This window comes from Astatotilapia calliptera, chromosome 22 (assembly GCF_964374335.1).
Source record: "Astatotilapia calliptera chromosome 22, fAstCal68.1, whole genome shotgun sequence".
NCBI classification, from domain to species: domain Eukaryota; kingdom Metazoa; phylum Chordata; class Actinopteri; order Cichliformes; family Cichlidae; genus Astatotilapia; species Astatotilapia calliptera.
The window spans coordinates 33,059,168-33,065,502 of NC_137442.1; the positions used below are offsets into that span (position 1 = coordinate 33,059,168).

Here is a 6,335-nt window from a genome sequence, read left to right on the forward strand (position 1 = left end):
TCCTCATGTGATTTAAAGAAGACCAGCCCTGCACTGGACTCTTACTCTACTGTAGAAAACAGCTCCACGGGAGAGCATGCGAGCAACTCTCCTAGTAATAGCTAGTGGAGGTTAATATGCACCTGCTGATCACTTTGTTACGTTCCCCTGGGGGGGGGGGGGGGGGTCTAGGCGGTGAGGGGGAAGTAACAAAAGTGACCGGGTCAGAAAAAGGAGTCAGGGAGGCGAAACAGTTAAATAAAACAGTTTTATTGAAGTAATTCAACTAAAAGAGACGGACAAGCCGTTATCACCATAAAAGAAACACAAACAAAACTCAGGCGTTGGTCAAATAAAGCAAAAAGTCAAAAGGAAAGCGCAGCTCACTAGCTGGAAACCACCACAAACACTCAGCTCACTAGCTGGAAACCACCACAAACACTCAGCTCACTAGCTGTACCCACACAAATGGCACTCTGGCCCAGAGCTCACCCTGCTCTGGGCTTAAATACCTTTAATCGCTGATGGGAATCAGCTGTACCGGCGGGAAAGGTGGCATCTCAGGCAGGAGGTAGTGGGACACGCCCACACAGGCACCCTCAGGAGAGAGAGGCCCTGCTAGGGCCGTAACACTTTGTTTATCATTTGCTCTCCTGGGCCCTATTTCAGGAAGCCGGTTTAGTGCAAACTCTGAGTAAGTATACCCTGAGTTAACGAAAACTCTGGGTTTTCGGTTTCACAAAGCGAGTTTAGATTCATTCTGAGTGAGTTACTATGACGACACACTCCGTGAAGCTAACCTGCCCCCTAGCAGGTTTACTTCAACTAACCCTGACGTTCTCCGCCTCTTTGTCAGAAACCTGACTGTAGGAAGTGTCAGACATGGCGTGCTCCTTCCTTGAAGAGCCAGTAGATGTTGAAGCCCAAATTCTCCGCAGAGCTCTCCGCCGGGAGAGAGTGATTAGAGCGCGTTCGGACATTTTATCATTTCCTGATGATTTTCTGTGCGAACGTTACAGTTTTTCAGCACAATCTATAATTTATTTGAATAACATCCTCAGGCCTAATATTGCTCATGTGACACATCGCGGACATTCTCTCAGTTCTGTACATATTATTTGTATTGCACTTCGGTTTTTTGCAAACCGGAGCTTTCTGTATAATATTGGTGACGCTGAGCACGTTTCCAAGGCTACCGTCTGTCGGGCAGTCAGGAATGTTACAGTTGCACTGAAACGTCTCCTGTACTCGTTTGTGGTGTTCCCCGGTCATAGACCCACAAGATTTATCAAAGAGGGATGCCACAAAATTGCAGGTATCAGGATGAACGAAACTTAATTCATGATGTGGTGATACTTGAACTACTACTTAAATTTTACATTTATTCTCACGGTTCCCAGGCGTGATTGGCTGTATAGATGGCACTCACATTCCAATCATTGCTCCTTCAGTAAATGAAGGAGACTATGTGAACAGGAAGTCTTTCCACAGCATTAATGTACAGGTACATAGTTCCCTGTAGCATTTCAAACTAACAAATTATTTCATTATAGTAATGGATGCTAATTTGTGTTCTCTGCACTGTGAAGATCATATGTGATGCTGCCAACATTATCACAAATGTGGAAGCCAAGTGGCCAGGCTCTGTGAGTGGTGGTGGTGGAGGACCCCCACCTGTTTTTTGGGCCTCCGCTTTTTTTCTGTTGGCCATAACGGGTCACATTTGAGCATACAGAGTAAGCAAATATGTACTTGTAATGTGCTCAGATAATTTCAATAAGTGCTTACAGAGGGGAAATTAATGTAGCCTCTAACTGCAATTGATTTACATGGGACAAACAGACCAAGCACTATGGCTCATAATACAATTACACCTTACCTGTTTGGACTATATTTTTATATTTCATTTTTACTTGCTGCCAGGAACGTTGGGGGCCTGTTGGGTTGCACCTGCGCTCAAATCACATCACAAAATAAAATGTATGAAATACAAAATAAAATATAATAAAATAACGTGTTAAATGGGTGGAAATCCCTAGATCAATGTTTAAATTAACACTCACGCATTGACTCTGTCGGCTATGTTTTGCCATGCATGCTCTCTTTCTTTTGCAGCTGAGGCTGTGTTACTTTTTTTCTGCAAAATTTGCATGTTATCAGCATATGCTGCCATCAGAATTTCGACCTCAAGCGCTGTAAAATACATTGACCGCGCCTTCTTTCCCTCCGTCTCCATGGTGACTCGCTTAATCTGTGGTCCACTAATCAGGGCTTTATGTATCCTCGTGCGCGCGCTTAATTTGGGGTTAAAGCAACTCCGCGTTGACTGAACTAATTGTTATCAGCCTTTCTGAAACCGAATATTCCGAGTTGGACAGTTCGGGGTTACTCAACCCTGAGTATCGTTTTTCACTCTGAGTTTTCTAAACCGGCTTCCTGAAATAGGGCCCTGGCGTTCAAAGCACTTCATCACTACTGAGGTGAGGGCTACAGGGCGATAGTTACACTGATAATATTTATTTATGGAAAAACAGTGGTAAAATATCACTGTTGCTTTCGTATAAATGACGCGGACATACCTGAGTGGCCGCGATCTAATCTTGTTTACATAAAGTAAGCCTGCTCCCGAGCAGGTTTACGCTTACGGATCTGTTGCTATGACAGCAAGTCCCGGATGAGCTTCGGAGAACCGAACGTTCCAAGATCACGCAAAATCGTCAACAATCACATCCAGCTAACTTACTTAGCGAGGTACGAAGAACGGACCCCTGGGCCCTATTTCAGGAAGCCGGTTTAGAAAACTCAGAGTGAAAAACGATACTCAGGGTATACTTACTCAGAGTTTGCACTAAACCGGCTTCCTGAAATAGGGCCCTGGTCAGAGACTTCATCATTTCTTCACTACCAGACACACTGGACCCACTACAGTTCGCTTACCGTCCAAATCGTTCCACAGACGATGCCATCTCTCATCTCCTCCACACATCACTCACTCACTTGGACACTAGAAGGGGGAATTATGTTAAAATGCTCTTCATAGACTACAGCTCTGCATTTAACACCATAATTCCCTCCACACTCACCACCAAGCTGGAGCATCTGGGACTCAGCTCATCTATGTGTCAGTGGATCTCCAACTTCCTAACTGGCAGACCACAGGCAGTAAGGATGGGCGGACATGTCTCAGCCTCCACCACTCTCAGCACTGGAGCCCCCCAGGGGTGTGTTCTGAGCCCCCTGCTGTACTCTTTGTACACATATGACTGTGTGGCCACTACCAGCTCCACCACCATCATCAAGTTTGCTGACGACACCGTCGTGGTGGGCCTGATCTCTGATAACAACGAGACGGCCTACCTGAAGGAGATTAGGAATCTGGAGAACTGGTGCCAGAGGAACAACCTCCTTCTAAACGTCAGTAAGACAAAGGAGCTGATAGTGGACTTCAGCACTAAGCAGGAGAGGAACTACCAGACCCCCGTCATCAACGAGTGCCCAGTGGAGAGAGTGGACAGCTTCAAATACCTCGGAGTTCACATCACGCAGGACCTTTCATGGTCCTGTCATATCAACACCGTGGTGAAAAAGGCCCGACAGCGTCTCTACCACCTCAGACGCTTGAGAGACTTCCAACTGCCCTCCAAGGTGCTCAGGAACTTTTACTCCTGCACCATAGAGAGCATCCTGACGGGAAACATCTTAACCTGGTTCGGGAACAGCACCATGCAGGACAGACGAGCTCTACAGAGGGTTGTGCGGTCAGCTGAGCGCACCATCCGCTCCGAGCTCCCTGACCTGCACTCAATCTACAGCAGGCGGTGCTGGACCAAGGCCAGGAAGATCGTGAAGGACCTCAGCCATCCCAACAACAGACTGTTCTCTCTGTTGAGGTCAGGAAAGCGATTCCGCTCCCTGAAGACCAACACAGAGAGACTGAGGAGGAGCTTCTTCCCGCAGGCGCTACGGTCTCTCAATCACACCACCACACAGTACTGACCCACACATATGGTTCTTACACACACACTGGACTTTCTGGACTTTGGTTTCACTTCATCACTTAAATCACTTTAAGCATATTTGCACTGCACAAGACATAATGTGGATTGCACAACACTGGTCACTACCTTCTTCATTTCCGGTTAATACTTGTACAGCTGCTGTTATTGTGTATATATTTATTTATATTTCTTCATACATTCTTATATAGTTCTATATTGTGTATTTTGTTGTACAGTTATTTTATTTTCAACTTTAATTTATATATTTTATCTTATTCCTTCTTAGTTAAATTTACCCTTTTTAATTTTTCATATTTATTTCCTATCTTATTCATAGCCTTTTCCTTTTTTGTTCTCTTTAGGTCACGAGCAGTTGTCCAAGCATTTCACTACATATCGTACTGTGTATGACTGTGTACGTGACAAATAAAATTTGAATTTGATTTGATTTGAATTTAACTAAAGTTAATGCAGTACTTGATCCTTTTATTGATTTCATACAGATACATACAGGTCATTTCCTAAAAAAAGGGAAATGTACTATTAACCATTCTATTTCATGTATTTGATTATTTCAGATGTAATTCATATTGTTACGCCCCTAGTCTAGGCGTGTAGAGACACACATAAGGTTGGAGGAGAGAGAGACAAATCCCCGCCCTGGTTCCCAAGCCAGACATCCAAAACCAGTTGTGAGTAAATAAGGTGATTTTATTGAAGGTAATGAAGCATAGCTCCAGGGTGAACCCAGGCCAAAATAATAAACAAAACCAACTAACTAAACCCTAAGAAAGAAACAGAACAAACAAATGACAATACTAACCCTGCTCACTACTCTTCATTAGGGGAGGGACCTGTAAAGAGTCTTAAACACAGTATAGAGACACAGAACAAAACAGCCCACACAGTGTTCTTATGGCCACAGCCGTAACAATATTTTAGAGTAGTAATAGTAAATTACGTCGTGTAATCAAGATGAGAGACCACGGCTATAAAAGCGAAGGTGGATTTGGGAAGTCTGTCGCAGCCATGTCCTGTCCGTTTGTACGCGAGCAACCCATTGCGGAAGGTGCAAGATTGATAAGGAGAGTTTTCAGAATTCAGCGTATATTGCGGGATAGACAGGATCCTTTAGCTCAGCGCGACAGTGTGCTCATAGCATAGCTGGACTGGCCATCGGGCGTACTGGGCATTTGCCCGGTGGGCCGCTGGTGATTTTTTGTTTTTATGGGCTGATGGATTTTTTTTTTTTTAGGAAGGGTATCTATAATGAAAGGTGTTGGATTGGCCAGTTGGTCATTATCGACTCTGGGCTGGACCAATTATAGCCGAGGAGGCCAGATGCACCCTCCCCCTTGTTTAGCAATCACGTGATTTTCACGCATTGCATGCCGGGAACCCGTGGCAAAACAATCCAAGTACCGCATCAAATGCAAGCATTTGCAGCAACGCAAAACATTCATTCTCCGGTTCCAATACCTTCTTGTTTTTTCTTTGCCGCACAAAAAAGGAATGTACAAAACAAAAGAAGAACAATGCCGGTCTGTACAAAGACTGACTCGACAAAAAGACAAAGAAAAGATATGAGGAAAAAATCAAAGGAGTGAAAGGGTCAGACCCTTACGAGCACACAGAGGGACAAAATACGTTGGCGTGCTGCCCACTTTCACCACGCTCATATTTATAATTATACGGTTCTTGGAGTGAGTGCATACACTCATGAAGTTTAGTAACTTCCGGTCACTGCAACAAGCCCAGGTACAGTTTACCGACGGATGGGTGCAGGACCTTGAAACGCACCGTGTAGAACGAAAGACCATCGTACGAACAAAGGTAAGTTTACCAGTCTCACAAATCGTCGTCATAAATACACATTCGTTAACCGTTTATTAATAGGACCTTTGAGCTCAACGGTAATTAATTAGTAGTGGAAATAATTTCTGGTTCATTACAGAAATGTAGCAGTGACAATAATATTGTATGCTGTAATCGCACTGGACAATTAGTGATACAAAACAACTGTTTTATCCTGTGAATAAAAGTATATGTTTTTGTCAATGTACCATAATAACAGAAGCGAAATGCAATATTGTGTCAGGACAATTTACTATTTATGCACAATAAACAAAGGAGCATAGCGCGACCATTTCTGTTCAGCGCCAGACTTGCTTGTAACCTATATCACCAATTAAGTTAAGAAAAATGACGTATTAACTACTACAAAACTCTGATCTTTGTGGGAATGCTTGGAGCAGACTAATATGTGAGCTGGAGAGTTCTGAGAAGTTATATTTGGTATATCCAGACCATCCGTCGGCTCTTACTTCGGAAACATGGCTTAAAAAAATTCTCTTCAAC

General features: G+C 43.9%; 1 protein-coding gene across 2 annotated transcripts in view; it reads right to left on the minus strand.

The window, feature by feature from the left end:
* LOC113014918 (uncharacterized) overlaps positions 1-96 on the minus strand; it is an 11,537-nt gene extending 11,441 nt beyond the window's left edge. For both annotated transcript variants that reach the window (XM_080296433.1, XM_080296434.1), the window contains exon 1: positions 1-96. This exon is cut by the window's left edge and continues 63 nt beyond it. The gene's annotated coding sequence lies outside the window, so the exon portion shown is untranslated.
* Positions 97-6,335: the final 6,239 nt, after the last annotated feature.